This window comes from Solanum lycopersicum, chromosome 9, assembly GCF_036512215.1.
Source record: "Solanum lycopersicum chromosome 9, SLM_r2.1".
In the NCBI taxonomy this organism is placed as follows: domain Eukaryota; kingdom Viridiplantae; phylum Streptophyta; class Magnoliopsida; order Solanales; family Solanaceae; genus Solanum; species Solanum lycopersicum.
The window spans coordinates 70,081,466-70,099,626 of NC_090808.1; positions in this window are offsets into that span (position 1 = coordinate 70,081,466).

Sequence of the window (18,161 nt, forward strand, 5' to 3'; positions counted from 1 at the left end):
AAATCGTCAAAATGAGGCGTATGCTCGCTCCGGGGCTCGTTTGACCTTCCAAACGGCCCAGAAAACCCGTGATGGCCAACCGTATGCATAGACAACGTCTTGACGGACGTCCACGAACAAATTTTGCATTTTTGACGTCGGAATCCTGATCACCCAAAAAATGGTGTGCAATAGCACACGAAAATCGTCAAAATGAGGCGTATGCTCGCTCCGGGGCTCGTTTGACCTTCCAAACGGCCCAGAAAACCCGTGATGGCCAACCGTATGCATAGACAACGTCTTGACGGACGTCCACGAACAAATTTGGCATTTTTGACGTCGGAATCCCGATCACCCAAAAAATGGTGTGCAATAGCACACGAAAATCGTCAAAATGAGGCGTATGCTCGCTCCGGGGCTCGTTTGACCTTCCAAACGGCCCAGAAAACCCGTGATGGCCAACCGTATGCGTAGACAACGTCTTGACGGACGTCCACGAACAAATTTGGCATTTTTGACGTCGGAATCCCGATCACCCAAAAAATGGTGTGCAATAGCACACGAAAATCGTCAAAATGAGGCGTATGCTCGCTCCGGGGCTCGTTTGACCTTCCAAACGGCCCAGAAAACCCGTGATGGCCAACCGTATGCATAGACAACGTCTTGACGGACGTCTACAAACAAATTTTGCATTTTTGACGTCGGAATCCCGATCACCCAAAAAATGGTGTGCAATAGCACACGAAAATCGTCAAAATGAGGCGTATGCTCGCTCCGGGGCTCGTTTGACCTTCCAAACGGCCCAGAAAACCCGTGATGGCCAACCGTATGCATAGACAACGTCTTGACGGACGTCCACGAACAAATTTTGCATTTTTGACGTCGGAATCCCGATCACCCAAAAAATGGTGTGCAATAGCACACGAAAATCGTCAAAATGAGGCGTATGCTCGCTCCGGGGCTCGTTTGACCTTCCAAACGGCCCAGAAAACCCGTGATGGCCAACCGTATGCATAGACAACGTCTTGACGGATGTCCACGAACAAATTTGGCATTTTTGACGTCGGAATCCCGATCACCCAAAAAATGGTGTGCAATAGCACACGAAAATCGTCAAAATGAGGCGTATGCTCGCTCCGGGGCTCGTTTGACCTTCCAAACGGCCCAGAAAACCCGTGATGGCCAACCGTATGCATAGACAACATCTTGACGGACGTCCACGAACAAATTTGGCATTTTTGACGTCGGAATCCTGATCACCCAAAAAATGGTGTGCAATAGCACACGAAAATTGTCAAAATGAGGCGTATGCTCGCTCCGGGGCTCGTTTGACCTTCCAAACGGCCCAGAAAACCCGTGATGGCCAACCGTATGCATAGACAACGTCTTGACGGACGTCCACGAACAAATTTGGCATTTTTGACGTCGGAATCCCGATCACCCAAAAAATGGTGTGCAATAGCACACGAAAATCGTCAAAATGAGGCGTATGCTCGCTCCGGGGCTCGTTTGACCTTCCAAACGGCCCAGAAAACCCGTGATGGCCAACCGTATGCATAGACAACGTCTTGACGGACGTCCACGAACAAATTTTGCATTTTTGACGTCGGAATCCCGATCACCCAAAAAATGGTGTGCAATAGCACACGAAAATCGTCAAAATGAGGCGTATGCTCGCTCCGGGGCTCGTTTGACCTTCCAAACGGCCCAGAAAACCCGTGATGGCCAACCGTATGCGTAGACAACGTCTTGACGGACGTCCACGAACAAATTGTGCATTTTTGACGTCGGAATCCCGATCACCCAAAAAATGGTGTGCAATAGCACACGAAAATCGTCAAAATGAGGCGTATGCTCGCTCCGGGGCTCGTTTGACCTTCCAAACGGCCCAGAAAACCCGTGATGGCCAACCGTATGCATAGACAATGTCTTGACGGACGTCCACGAACAAATTTGGCATTTTTGACGTCGGAATCCCGATCACCCAAAAAATGGTGTGCAATAGCACACGAAAATCGTCAAAATGAGGCGTATGCTCGCTCCGGGGCTCGTTTGACCTTCCAAATGGCCCAGAAAACCCGTGATGGCCAACCGTATGCATAGACAACGTCTTGACGGACGTCCACGAACAAATTTGGCATTTTTGACGTCGGAATCCCGATCACCCAAAAAATGGTGTGCAATAGCACACGAAAATCGTCAAAATGAGGCGTATGCTCGCTCCGGGGCTCGTTTGACCTTCCAAACGGCCCAGAAAACCCGTGATGGCCAACCGTATGCATAGACAACGTCTTGACGGACGTCCACGAACAAATTTTGCATTTTTGACGTCGGAATCCCGATCACCCAAAAAATGGTGTGCAATAGCACACGAAAATCGTCAAAATGAGGCGTATGCTCGCTCCGGGGCTCGTTTGACCTTCCAAACGGCCCAGAAAACCCGTGATGGCCAACCGTATGCGTAGACAACGTCTTGACGGACGTCCACGAACAAATTTGGCATTTTTGACGTCGGAATCCCGATCACCCAAAAAATGGTGTGCAATAGCACACGAAAATCGTCAAAATGAGGCGTATGCTCGCTCCGGGGCTCGTTTGACCTTCCAAACGGCCCAGAAAACCCGTGATGGCCAACCGTATGCATAGACAACGTCTTGACGGACGTCCACGAACAAATTTTGCATTTTTGACGTCGGAATCCCGATCACCCAAAAAATGGTGTGCAATAGCACACGAAAATCGTCAAAATGAGGCGTATGCTCGCTCCGGGGCTCGTTTGACCTTCCAAACGGCCCAGAAAACCCGTGATGGCCAACCGTATGCATAGACAACGTCTTGACGGACGTCCAAGAACAAATTTTGCATTTTTTACGTCGGAATCCCGATCACCCAAAAAATGGTGTGTAATAGCACACGAAAATCGTCAAAATTAGGCGTATGCTCGCTCCGGGGCTCGTTTGACCTTCCAAACGACCGAGAAAACCCGTGATGGCCAACCGTATGCATAGACAACGTCTTGACGGACGTCCACGACTAAATTTGGCATTTTTGACGTCGGAATCCTGATCACCCAAAAAATGGTGTGCAATAGCACACGAAAATCGTCAAAATGAGGCGTATGCTCGCTCCGGGGCTCGTTTGACCTTCCAAACGGCCCAGAAAACCCGTGATGGCAAACCGTATGCATAGACAACGTCTTGACGGACGTCCACGAACAAATTTGGCATTTTTGACGTCGGAATCCCGATCACCCAAAAAATGGTGTGCAATAGCACACGAAAATCGTCAAAATGAGGCGTATGCTCGCTCCGGGGCTCGTTTGACCTTCCAAACGGCCCAGAAAACCCGTGATGGCCAACCGTATGCATAGACAACGTCTTGACGGACGTCCACGAACAAATTTTGCATTTTTGACGTCGGAATCCCGATCACCCAAAAAATGGTGTGCAATAGCACACGAAAATCGTCAAAATTAGGCGTATGCTCGCTCCGGGGCTCGTTTGACCTTCCAAACGGCCCAGAAAACCCGTGATGGCCAACCGTATGCATAGACAACGTATTGACGGACGTCCACGAACAAATTTGGCATTTTTGACGTCGGAATCCCGATCACCCAAAAAATGGTGTGCAATAGCACACGAAAATCGTCAAAATGAGGCGTATGCTCGCTCCGGGGCTCGTTTGACCTTCCAAACGGCCCAGAAAACCCGTGATGGCCAACCGTATGCATAGACAACGTCTTGACGGACGTCCACGAACAAATTTTGCATTTTTGACGTCGGAATCCCGATCACCCAAAAAATGGTGTGCAATAGCACACGAAAATCATCAAAATGAGGCGTATGCTCGCTCCGGGGCTCGTTTGACCTTCCAAACGGCCCAGAAAACCCGTGATGGCCAACCGTATGCATAGACAACGTCTTGACGGACGTCCACGACTAAATTTGGCATTTTTGACGTCGGAATCCTGATCACCCAAAAAATGGTGTGCAATAGCACACGAAAATCGTCAAAATGAGGCGTATGCTCGCTCCGGGGCTCGTTTGACCTTCCAAATGGCCCAGAAAACCCGTGATGGCCAACCGTATGCATAGACAACGTCTTGACGGACGTCCACGAACAAATTTGGCATTTTTGACGTCGGAATCCCGATCACGCAAAAAATGGTGTGCAATAGCACACGAAAATCATCAAAATGAGGCATATGCTCGCTCCGGGGCTCGTTTGACCTTCCAAACGGCCCAGAAAACCCGTGATGGCCAACCGTATGCATAGACAACGTCTTGACGGACGTCCACGAACAAATTTGGCATTTTTGACGTCGGAATCCCGATCACCCAAAAAATGGTGTGCAATAGCACACGAAAATCGTCAAAATGAGGCGTATGCTCGCTCCGGGGCTCGTTTGACCTTCCAAACGGCCCAGAAAACCCGTGATGGCCAACCGTATGCATAGACAACGTCTTGACGGACGTCCACGAACAAATTTGGCATTTTTGACGTCGGAATCCCGATCACCCAAAAAATGGTGTGCAATAGCACACGAAAATCGTCAAAATGAGGCGTATGCTCGCTCCGGGGCTCGTTTGACCTTCCAAACGGCCCAGAAAACCCGTGATGGCCAACCGTATGCATAGACAACGTCTTGACGGACGTCCACGAACAAATTTTGCATTTTTGACGTCGGAATCCCGATCACCCAAAAAATGGTGTGCAATAGCACACGAAAATCGTCAAAATGAGGCGTATGCTCGCTCCGGGGCTCGTTTGACCTTCCAAACGGCCCAGAAAACCCGTGATGGCCAACCGTATGCATAGACAACGTCTTGACGGACGTCCACGAACAAATTTTGCATTTTTGACGTCGGAATCCCGATCACCCAAAAAATGGTGTGCAATAGAACACGAAAATCGTCAAAATGAGGCGTATGCTCGCTCCGGGGCTCGTTTGACCTTCCAAACGGCCCAGAAAACCCGTGATGGCCAACCGTATGCATAGACAACGTCTTGACGGACGTCCACGAACAAATTTGGCATTTTTGACGTCGGAATCCTGATCACCCAAAAAATGGTGTGCAATAGCACACGAAAATCGTCAAAATGAGGCGTATGCTCGCTCCGGGGCTCGTTTGACCTTCCAAATGGCCCAGAAAACCCGTGATGGCCAACCGTATGCATAGACAACGTCTTGACGGACGTCCACGAATAAATTTGGCATTTTTGACGTCGGAATCCCGATCACCCAAAAAATGGTGTGCAATAGCACACGAAAATCGTCAAAATGAGGCGTATGCTCGCTCCGGGGCTCGTTTGACCTTCCAAACGGCCCAGAAAACCCGTGATGGCCAACCGTATGCATAGACAACGTCTTGACGGACGTCCACGAACAAATTTTGCATTTTTGACGTCGGAATCCCGATCACCCAAAAAATGGTGTGCAATAGCACACGAAAATCGTCAAAATGAGGCGTATGCTCGCTCCGGGGCTCGTTTGACCTTCCAAACGGCCCAGAAAACCCGTGATGGCCAACCGTATGCATAGACAACGTCTTGACGGACGTCCACGAACAAATTTTGCATTTTTGACGTCGGAATCCCGATCACCCAAAAAATGGTGTGCAATAGAACACGAAAATCATCAAAATGAGGCGTATGCTCGCTCCGGGGCTCGTTTGACCTTCCAAACGGCCCAGAAAACCCGTGATGGCCAACCGTATGCATAGACAACGTCTTGACGGACGTCCACGAACAAATTTGGCATTTTTGACGTCGAAATCCTGATCACCCAAAAAATGGTGTGCAATAGCACACGAAAATCGTCAAAATGAGGCGTATGCTCGCTCCGGGGCTCGTTTGACCTTCCAAATGGCCCAGAAAACCCGTGATGGCCAACCGTATGCATAGACAACGTCTTGACGGACGTCCACGAACAAATTTTGCATTTTTGACGTCAGAATCCCGATCACCCAAAAAATGGTGTGCAATAGCACACGAAAATCGTCAAAATGAGGCGTATGCTCGCTCCGGGGCTCGTTTGACCTTCCAAATGGCCCAGAAAACCCGTGATGGCCAACCGTATGCATAGACAACGTCTTGACGGACGTCCACGAACAAATTTTGCATTTTTGACGTCGGAATCCCGATCACCCAAAAAATGGTGTGCAATAGCACACGAAAATCGTCAAAATGAGGCGTATGCTCGCTCCGGGGCTCGTTTGACCTTCCAAACGGCCCAGAAAACCCGTGATGGCCAACCGTATGCATAGACAACGTCTTGACGGACGTCCACGAACAAATTTGGCATTTTTGACGTCGGAATCCTGATCACCCAAAAAATGGTGTGCAATAGCGCACGAAAATCGTCAAAATGAGGCGTATGCTCGCTCCGGGGCTCGTTTGACCTTCCAAATGGCCCAGAAAACCCGTGATGGCCAACCGTATGCATAGACAACGTCTTGACGGACGTCCACGAACAAATTTGGCATTTTTGACGTCGGAATCCCGATCACCCAAAAAATGGTGTGCAATAGCACACGAAAATCGTCAAAATGAGGTGTATGCTCGCTCCGGGGCTCGTTTGACCTTCCAAACGGCCCAGAAAACTCGTGATGGCCAACCGTATGCATAGACAACGTCTTGACGGACGTCCACGAACAAATTTTGCATTTTTGACGTCGGAATCCCGATCACCCAAAAAATGGTGTGCAATAGCACACGAAAATCGTCAAAATGAGGCGTATGCTCGCTCCGGGGCTCGTTTGACCTTCCAAACGGCCCAGAAAACCCGTGATGGCCAACCGTATGCATAGACAACGTCTTGACGGACGTCCACGAACAAATTTGGCATTTTTGACGTCGGAATCCCGATCACCCAAAAAATGGTGTGCAATAGCACACGAAAATCGTCAAAATGAGGCGTATGCTCGCTTCGGGGCTCGTTTGACCTTCCAAACGGCCCAGAAAACCCGTGATGGCCAACCGTATGCATAGACAACGTCTTGACGGACGTCCACGAACAAATTTTGCATTTTTGACGTCGGAATCCCGATCACCCAAAAAATGGTGTGCAATAGCACACGAAAATCGTCAAAATGAGGCGTATGCTCGCTCCGGGGCTCGTTTGACCTTCCAAACGGCCCAGAAAACCCGTGATGGCCAACCGTATGCATAGACAACGTCTTGACGGACGTCCACGAACAAATTTTGCATTTTTGACGTCGGAATCCCGATCACCCAAAAAATGGTGTGCAATAGCACACGAAAATCGTCAAAATGAGGCGTATGCTCGCTCCGGGGCTCGTTTGACCTTCCAAACGGCCCAGAAAACCCGTGATGGCCAACCGTATGCATAGACAACGTCTTGACGGACGTCCACGAACAAATTTGGCATTTTTGACGTCGGAATCCTGATCACCCAAAAAATGGTGTGCAATAGCACACGAAAATCGTCAAAATGAGGCGTATGCTCGCTCCGGGGCTCGTTTGACCTTCCAAATGGCCCAGAAAACCCGTGATGGCCAACCGTATGCATAGACAACGTCTTGACGGACGTCCACGAACAAATTTGGCATTTTTGACGTCGGAATCCCGATCACCCAAAAAATGGTGTGCAATAGCACACAAAAATCGTCAAAATGAGGCGTATGCTCGCTCCGGGGCTCGTTTGACCTTCCAAACGGCCCAGAAAACCCGTGATGGCCAACCGTATGCATAGACAACGTCTTGACGGACGTCCACGAACAAATTTTGCATTTTTGACGTCGGAATCCCGATCACCCAAAAAATGGTGTGCAATAGCACACGAAAATCGTCAAAATGAGGCGTATGCTCGCTCCGGGGCTCGTTTGACCTTCCATAAACGTCTTTTATCACATTCAATTTTAAATTTCCCCCAAACTTGAATAAAATTGTAATTCTTTATTGGTACGAATCTGATAAAAGAAAATAGATTTTTGAGTTCGAAGTACCTTGGTAACGCATCTCAGAATGTCTATTTTAATGTTAGACACTCAATTTTATGATAAAACTCTTTTATCGCGTTCAATTTTACGTTTCCCCCAATTTGTGCATAAGGATTTGTTCCTCAAATGGGTTTATTCATTTTTTTGGGTAATTTTTTGTCTCTTTTTTTTTGGTTTGCGTTATTTTTTTATTATATTTTTTTATTCTGTTTTTTTGCGTCGATTTTTTTTGTTTTTTTTGGTAAATTTTTTTTGGGTTTATTTTTTTGTCCTTTTTGTTTGCATCTTTTTTTTCCTCCCTTTTTTAGCATTTTTTTGCTTATTTTATTTTGTCAAATTTTTTTATGCGAGTTTTTTTTTGCATCCCTGTTTTTTGGCGTTTTTTTTGGTAATTTTTTTATCCGGTTTTTTTTTGTGTTTTTTTTATATCTGGGTTTTTTATTTTTTGCGTAGCTTTTTTTTTGGTAAATTATTTTTATCCGTTTTTTTTGTTTTTTTTCCGGCGGTTTTTTTTTAATTTTGGTAATTGTTTTTTATTCGGGGTTTTTTTAGCGTTCTCTTCAATTTTGTGTGAAGAATCCACATTGGATCACCACTAACATGTCTGTTCCAACACTGTTCCACAGTTGATAAAAATGTTTCATTCTCAGTCCAGCAATTGAGGAATTTGAAATATTTAATCACTGGTATCTGATTATTACACATTTCCATAAATAAAGGAGAGTGATATGATCCAACTGAAGGAAGATGAGTGATAGTACTTTGAGGCATCCTATCAAGCCATTTGTCATTAACCATACCCCTATCTAACCTTTTCCAAATTCTAGCACCATCCTTCCTGTGGTTACACCATTTATAATGCTGACCATTATACCCCATATCAACTAAGCCACAGGCCTCAATAATACTAATAAATTCAAGACTCTTATTCATATTGTATTCTCTACCCCCAAGTTTTTCTTGAGTAGAGGAGATAACATTAAAGTCTCCAATAGTTCACCAAGTCTCCAATAGGGTTTAGGGTTTAGGGTTTAGGGTTTAGGGTTTAGGGTTTAGGGTTTAGGGTTTAGGGTTTGGGGTTTGGGGTTTGGGGTTTGGGGTTTGGGGTTTGGGGTTTGGGGTTTGGGTTTGGGGTTTGGGTTGGGGTTTGGGTTTAGGGTTTAGGGTTTAGGGTTTAGGGTTTAGGGTTTAGGGTTTAGGGTTTAGGGTTTAGGGTTTAGGTTTAAGGGTTTAGGGTTTAGGGGTTAGGGTTTAGGGGTTAGGGTTTAGGGTTTAGGGTTTAGGGTTTAGGGTTTAGGGTTTAGGGTTTAGGGTTTAAGGTTTAGGGGTTAGGGTTTAGGGTTTAGGGTTTAGGGTTTAGGGTTTAGGGTTTAGGGTTTAGGGTTTAGGGTTTAGGGTTTAGGGTTTAGGGTTTAGGGTTTAGGGGTTTAGGGTTTAGGGTTTAGGGTTTAGGGTTTAGGGTTTAGGGTTTAGGGTTTAGGGTTTAGGGTTTAGGGTTTAGGGTTTAGGGTTTAGGGTTTAGGGTTTAGGGTTTAGGGTTTAGGGTTTAGGGTTTAGGGTTTAGGGTTTTATTTTTTTTTATTTAACGACCCTTGAGGTGGGTCAGGGGCTTAGCAACACCCCCAGGCCTTATCATATATAAAATTCAAAATTACATGAAGGGGGACATAGACCTTACCTTCTATCATTCGATGGTTATTATTGACTTATCTTCTAAGATTAGTCAATATAACCTTTTACAATATTATGCTCAAAAATTAAACCTATAGAGGACTCCTCTTTCATACAAATTTCTAGAAATGCTTAAATGAGGGAGACTCTCCCTTTACAATCATATGAAAATGAAAAACAATTCTACTAACTATTTCTAGTCAAAGAATATGTTTAGTAACACTCGACAATATTAAGAATCATGCTATTATGAATACTTGCTATGGTGGATACTTGATTCTTTTTAGCTTTCTTCTTCTAAAATTTTGAATGCCCATCTTTTCCAAAATGTAACTTCCCCGGATTGCTCCCTTTAGTTGATTAGAAGTATAAAAGTGTTGAGGAATATCACTAGTGTAGCTCCATTTAGCTAATAGATCAGCAGTGCAATTTGCTTCTCTAAAAATATGATTGCAATGAAAATACTCCAGCTTGCTTTTGATTTGAAGAATTTGCTGGATGATTGGATAGCATCTCCAAGGTGTGTTAATTCTGTTGTTGATCCAATTGCAAAGTAATTCTGAATCCACCTCCAATGCTATTCTTTTGTAGCCATGTTGTTGACACCATTCAAGTCCATATGAAGCTGCCTTCACCTCTGCCATATTATTAGTACCATAACCAAATGGAATAGAAAAAGCAAAGATAATTTTACCTGTGTTATCTCTCAAGATGCCACCCCCACCTGTCTTACCTGTTTCTTGTGTTGCACTACCATCAGTATTTAACTTATAAATACCTTCCATTGGTTTAGTCCAATTTACCACAGTTATCTTATATTGTTGATGACATTTTTCAGCAATATTAATCAACTCATCTAGACTAGATTGCCAAGGAATAATAGGAAACATCACTTTAATAATCTGCATAACATCTTTGTAAATACCATATTGAACTCTATTAATACTTGATCTCTTGTTACCATATTTCACAGCACACCTATTTTTCCATAGATTCCAACAAATAATGTTAGGAAGAATTTGAAAAAGAGTTTTAAAAACCTGATTAGTTGCCTGCTGATTTCTCCATTGTATGAACAGGCTTCTAATATTTGTCTGTAAGTGAATTACACCTAGTTTTCTGGCATAGTATTTCCAGATATAATTGGCAAAATGACCAGTACTAAGGATATGGTTAATATCATCTTTGCCTTGCTTGTAACAACAATAGCACTCCTCTGCAGGTTTACCAAAAATCTGTAGGCTGTCATTAGTAGGTAGTTTGCCCCTTATTGCTCTCCAAATAAAGAATGAAATCTTAAAAGGAATAGACTTATGCCAAATAATAGTATTAATATAATCAGTACTCTTCTTCCTTCTAATAATATCCCAAGCAGATGCAATAGAAAACTTCCCACTTTCCTCAGGAAGCCATATTGCAGTATCTTCAGCACCTTCTTTATAATTTATACAAGTTTGAAGAATATGAGGGATAAGTATAGCTGGCACATGTTGTCTAATAAACCTTTCATTCCACTTACCATTAGTTAAGCACTCAGCCAAAACCATATTATTCAAACTTGAAACATGATCACAATAATTGGCTATAGCTCCATTACCAGTCCAATTATCCCACCATAAGCTACTAGTACCTGACTGAATCTGCCATCTAATATGAACTTCCACCTCAATTCTATTTCTAGTTAGATATCTCCACATCAAAGATTCTCCTGTGTTATATTTCTTGGCCACAGGATGAGCTCTTTGACAGTACTTAGACTTTAGAAAATTGCTCCACAAAGAATTCTTAGTTCTAAAATCCCACCAATGTTTATATTGAAAAGCTTTACAAATATCATCTAATAGTCTTACACCAATACCCCCTTCATTAGTTGGGTAGGCCATAGTATCCCAGGAAGCCCAATGATACTTTTTACCCTCCTTATCAATACCCCAGAAGAAGTCAGCCATTAATTTTTTAATATGATTGATAGTTGTTTTGGGAGGAGATATAGCAGCTAAGGTGTGTATAGGGATAGATTGAAGAACATGCTTAATGAGAGTAATCTTACCTCCAAAATTCAGAATTTTAGATTGCCAACCAGAAATTTTTTTAATAACTTTGTCTACAACCTCAGAAAAGTATATAATTCTTTGACCACCAATATAAAGAGGGCACCCTAAATAGTTAATAGGACTATTCTTCATACTAAAACCAGTAATTCTCTTAATATTATCTATGATGCCATTACTAGTCTTAGGAGTAACCATGAAATAACTCTTCTCCTTATTGACTTTCTGATCAGAGACAGCTTCATAATCCTCTATAACTTTCATAATAAGTTGAAGAGAAGTGTTATCAGTAGAGGTAAAAATGATTATATCATCTGCAAAGCTAAGATGATTAACTTGAGGCCCCTTCTTGTTCATATTAAAACCAATATACAGTTGATTCTGATACAGAAAATTAAGGTGTCTTGAGAATACCTCAGCTCCTAATATAAATAGAGCTGGTGATAATGGATCACCTTGTTTTAAACCCCTTGTAGAGTGAAAAAAACCATACCTTCTGCCATTAATTACAATAGAGTACCAATTGTTACTCATAATTCTCCAGATTCTATCAATAAAAATTTCACTAAAACCCATTTTTCTTAATATTAAGCATGTATAGGCCCAAGAAACTCTGTCATAAGCTTTAACCATATCCAACTTAATAACCACATTCCTACCCTCTTTAGGAGCTTTAATACCATGAATAATTTCTTGAGCTAGCATAATATTCTCAGATATGCTCCTTCCTCTAACAAAACCAGACTGGTTCATAGAAACAATATGAGGAAGAATAGAAGCCAATCTAGTACTTAGGATCTTTGAAATAATCTTATTGGTAAAGTTACTTAAACTAATAGGTCTATAATCCTTAAGTTGGTTGGGGTGATCTACTTTAGGAAGTAATACAAGGCATGCATGAGTCATGTATCTAGGCATAACTTTACCATTAAAGAAAGAGAGTACAACAGCCATAAGATCATCTTTAATAATATCAAAACACACTTGATAGAACTTGCCTCCAATACCATCCGGACCTGGAGCAGAATTGGGATTCATGCTCATAATGATCATTCTTACCTCATCTTCAATAGGTAATCTGTCCAAAATTTCCTTTTGATCTATAGACATCAGTTCAGGAATACACTGAATTAATTCCTCATTTATTCTTTCTTCTTTCCCAGTAAAGATACTTTGATAATATTCACAAGCTATATTACCAATATTCTCCTCACCTTGGATCCAATCACCTTTCTCATTCATAATCTTAGAAATAACCATCCTTTTTCTTCTACCTCTAATTACAGCATGAAAATATTTGGAATTTGCATCTCCTTCTTTTAGCCACTGTAATTGAGTTTTCTGTTGGAGAATAGCATATTCAAGTTTCAGATATTTAATGTATTGAGCATTAGCACCACTTAGCTTTTCTCTATTTTCAGAACTGTTATCCACAAGCATATCTGCTTCAGCCTTTTGCACCATCTCCTCATACTTTTTTACTTTCTCAAATACATCCCCATATTCCTTCCTAGACCAAATTCTTAGAGTTCTAGTTAATCTCTTTAACTTAGTATGAAAAATCCACATAGGATCACCAATAACCTGTCTATTCCAACAATTTTCAACAGTTTGCAGAAATGTCTCATTATCAGTCCAACAATTGAGAAATCTAAAGTATTTAATAACAGGAGTTTGAATATTATTCATTTCTAATAATAAAGGACAATGATCAGAACCTACAGAAGGTAAATGAGTAATATTACTTTGAGGCATCATATCTAGCCACTTATCATTGACCATACCCCTATCCAACCTTTTCCAAATCCTTGCACCATCCTTCCTATGATTACACCAAGTGTAATCTTGACCAGTATACCCCATATCAACCAATCCACAAGCTTCAATAATGCTGATAAATTCCAAACTTTTACTAATATTGTAAGCTCTACCCCCAAGCTTCTCCTGAGTGGATGCTATCACATTGAAGTCACCTATAATGCACCAAGGATCACTAGTTTCAGCCCATTTCAACATGGTATCCCAAAGAGGTTTCCTTAGCTGATCTTTACACTTAGCATAAACATAAGTCATTTGAAACTTCTCACTACACTCCTCATGCTTGATTTCACAAGTAGTATTTTGTTGATCACTCTCCAATATATGACAGTCTACCTCTTTTGTCCAAAAAAGCCAAATTTTATTATTAGGATTATAATGACAATTATCCATCAACAACTGCATTCTGTAAGAATCTATAAGAGAGGAATTAGAGAATGGTTCTAAGATTGCAATCATAGACAAATTGTGAATTTTCCTTAAGTTGATCAGCCTTTCAAGAGTACCAAAAGTGCTGATACTCCTAGTATTCCAACATAGCATCTTAATCATCATAAACCTCTGCTTTTAGCCCTAGTGTTTGGTCTACTAATGCTAGTATTTTTACTTTGCTTTACCAATTTTCTACCCCTTGGAGATAAGCCCTGTTTTTCAGTTACATCCCTAATTTCTTCAACATTAGAGTTATGTAACAAAGGACCCTTCTGAATTTGATAAGATGTACCAGTATCATCCCTATTTTCAAGACCATCTCCTAAGGAATGAGTATCTATATCATCCTCTTCTTCTGAATCAGGTTCCCTATACTCATCATTATTATGATGACTAGTATGATCATGATCAGTATTATCAGAAATAGGATTATGTGTATTAATTGTTTTATCAGGAGGTTCTTTATCAGTAGTAATCAATATACCCTGTTCATCTACTTTACCTTTGCCTTTATCAATTCTAACAGTATTAAAAACATTTTCCACCTGACCACTTCCATCCTTTCCTCCAACAGCTACTCCAGGGTTTAGGGTTTAGGGTTTAGGGTTTAGGGTTTAGGGTTTAGGGTTTAGGGTTTAGGGTTTAGGGTTTAGGGTTTAGGGTTTAGGGTTTAGGGTTTAGGGTTTAGGGTTTAGGGTTTTGGGTTTAGGGTTTTGGGTTTAGGGTTTAGGGTTTAGGGTTTAGAGTTTAGGGTTTAGGGTTTAGGGTTTAGGGTTTAGGGTTTAGGGTTTAGGGTTTAGGGTTTAGGGTTTAGGGTTTAGGGTTTAGGGTTTAGGGTTTTTTTTTTTATTAAACGACCCTTGAGGTGGGTAGGGGCTAAGCATCACCCCCAGGCCTTAACATTTATATAAGAAAAGATACATGGAGGGGGACATAGAACCTTACCTCCTTCCTAAGTTGAGTTAATTGAATTACCTACTAAGGTTATCAATTAACTCATTACATTTGTTGTATTCTAAAACAAAGCACCTAGAGATACCTCTCAAAATTACTAAGTTCTAGAAAAACTTAAACAAGGGAGACTCTCCCTTTACAAGTTATGATAAAAGAGATAACCTACTTTATTAACATATAAAATAGATTTTAAGCCAATGAAATTGATTGAACAAATACAAGATTGTCATGGAGGATGTTTAATCCTCTTGATCTTCCTTCTTCTAAATAGTTGCATGCCCATTTTGTCTAATATGTAATTTCCTTTAATAGCACCTCTAAGCTGCTGAGAGGTGTAAAAATGTTGAATTATATCCATCTTGTGACTCCCTTTTGCTAGTAAGTCAGCCGTGGCATTTGCCTCTCTATAAATATGTTGGCACTGAAAATATTCCATGTTCTTGCTTATGTCTTGAAGCTGCTGAATGTCTTGTTGACTTCTCCATGGAATGTACTGTGTGTTATTGATCCATTTGACCAGTAATTCAGAATCTACTTCCAATATGAGCCTCTTGAATCCATGTTGTTGACACCAATTTAATCCATGAAGAGCAGCTTGTATTTCTGCAGAATTATTAGTACCAAAAGCCAAAGGAATAGAAAAAGCATAAATAAGTTTACCTTGATCATCTCTAAGTATACCTCCACCACCTGTTTGACCTGTATTGTGGATGGCACTGCCATCAGTATTAAGTTTATAGATACCTGAGGGTGGCCTGTTCCATCTCACTAAAGTTATTTTAAAATATTGTTGACATTGATCAACATATTTAAGAAGCCTCTCCCAACTATTGAACCATGGTATAGTTGGATATACAGATTGAATGATCTGCATACTATCTTTAAAGATAGCTAATTCTACTCTTGACATGTTTGATTGTTTACCTCCATACTTAACTGAACACCTGTTTTTCCACAAGTTCCAACAAATAATGTTGGGTAAAATGATAAAAAGAAGTTTTTGTACCTCATTACTAGTTTGTAGATTTTTCCATTGAAGTAACAGACTTCTGATAGAAGTACTGTCAATTACTAATCCCACTCTTTGTGAGTGACACTTCCAAATATATTTAGCAAAATTACCAGTAATAAGAATATGATTTAAATCATCTTTGCCCTTCCTATAACAACAATAACAGTCTTCCTCTTCTTTTCCAAATCTAATCAGACTATCATTGGTAGGTAGTTTATTCCTCAAAGCTCTCCACATAAAGAAGGAAATTTTAAAAGGAACATTTCTATGCCAAATACTATTATTAATTATATCAGGTTCTTTTTTCTTCCTTATACTCTCCCATGCAGATGAAATTGAAAATTGACCATTATCTTCTAATCTCCAATAAGCTAAATCAGTAATACCCTCTTTAAGTTGTAATCTATAAGTTATAATCATTGGAACAAGAGGTGGAGGAATATGTTGCCTTATAACAGACTCATTCCACTTTCCATCTTCAATGAAATCTAATAGCTGAGTATTATTTAGACTGGAAACATAGTCACAATAGGTTGCTATTGCACCATCTCCAAGCCAATTATCCCACCAAACACTGCAGTTACCAGACTTTATATTCCATGAAATATACCTTTCCACATCATATCTGTTTCTGGTAAGATACCTCCAGACCAAGGAATCCCCTGTATCATATTTCTTTGCCACTACATTAGACCTTTGACAGTATTTTGCCTTCAAAAAACAACTCCACAAAGACTTTTTAGTTCTGAATTCCCACCAATGTTTGTATTGAAAAGCAGTGCATATATCTTCTAATAATCTAACTCCAATACCACCCTCTATATAAGGAAAAGCTAAACTCTCCCATGATGCCCAATGATACTGTTTTTTTATCCCTATTAGTGCCCCAGAAGAAGTCAGCTATAACTCTTCTAATATATCTAAGAGTAGTTTTAGGTGGTGAAACAGCAGCCAATGTATGAATAGGCATAGACTGCAAAACATGCTTGACCAAAGTAATTTTACCACCAAAATTCAAAATTTTAGTATGCCAACCTTTAATTTTTTTAATGATTTTATCCACCAATTCAGAATAGTAAATTATTCTTTGTCCTCCAATATACAAAGGACAACCTAAATACATAATAGGGCTATGCTTCCTTCTAAAACCAGTTTCCTCATTGATGACTTCAATAACACTCTGATTAGTATTATTAGTAACCATATAGAAGCTCTTTTCCTTATTCACTTGCTGATTAGATACTTTCTCATATTCAGCAATAGTTTCCATAATTAGTTGGAGAGAATTTCTGTTTGTGGAGGTGAATATTATTATATCATCAGCAAAACTTAAATGGTTAATCTGTGGTCCTCTCTTCTCCATATAGAAACCTCTATAATCCTGATTCTGATAAAGATTGTTCAGCTGTCTAGATAATACCTCAGCTCCCAAAATAAATAGGGCTGGTGATAAGGGATCTCCTTGTTTAAGACCTCTAGAAGAATGGAAAAACCCATGTCTTTTTCCATTGATAACAATGGAATACCAATTATTACTCATAATTCTCCAAGTTCTGTCTATAAACAATTCACCAAAGCCTAATTTTCTCAAAACTAAACAAGTGTAAGCCCAAGAAACTCTATCATAAACTTTAACCATATCAAGTTTAATAACCACATTATCTCCTTCATGAGGCAAGTTAATTCTATGGATAATTTCTTGTGCCAGCATTATATTTTCAGAAATACTCCTTCCTTTTACAAAGCCTGACTGGTTTTTAGAAATAATACTAGGTAAAATAGGTGCCAGTCTAGTACTCATAATCTTAGAAATGATCTTGTTAGTAAAGTTGCTTAGACTAATAGGTCTAAAGTCTTTTAGCTTATTAGGATATTCAACTTTAGGGATCAACACCAAACAAGCATGAGTCATATACTTAGGCATGTCAAAACCATTGAAAAAGTGTTGAACAGCAGCCAAAAGATCATCTTTTATTATATCAAAACATACCTGAAAAAATTTCCCCCCTATACCATCTGGTCCTGGTGCAGAATTGGGATTCATATTCATTATCACATTCTTCAATTCATCTATATTAGGCATCTGTTCCAGCTTAATATTTTGTTCATCAGTAATGATTCTACTAATACACTGAAGACTATCCTCATTAATAACCTCATTTTTGCCAGTGAAAATTTGTTTATAGTAATCACAAGCAGTTTTAACAATATTCTCTTCCCCTTGTATCCATTCACCATTCTCAGACTCAAGCTTAGTAATACACATTCTTTTTCTTCTACCTC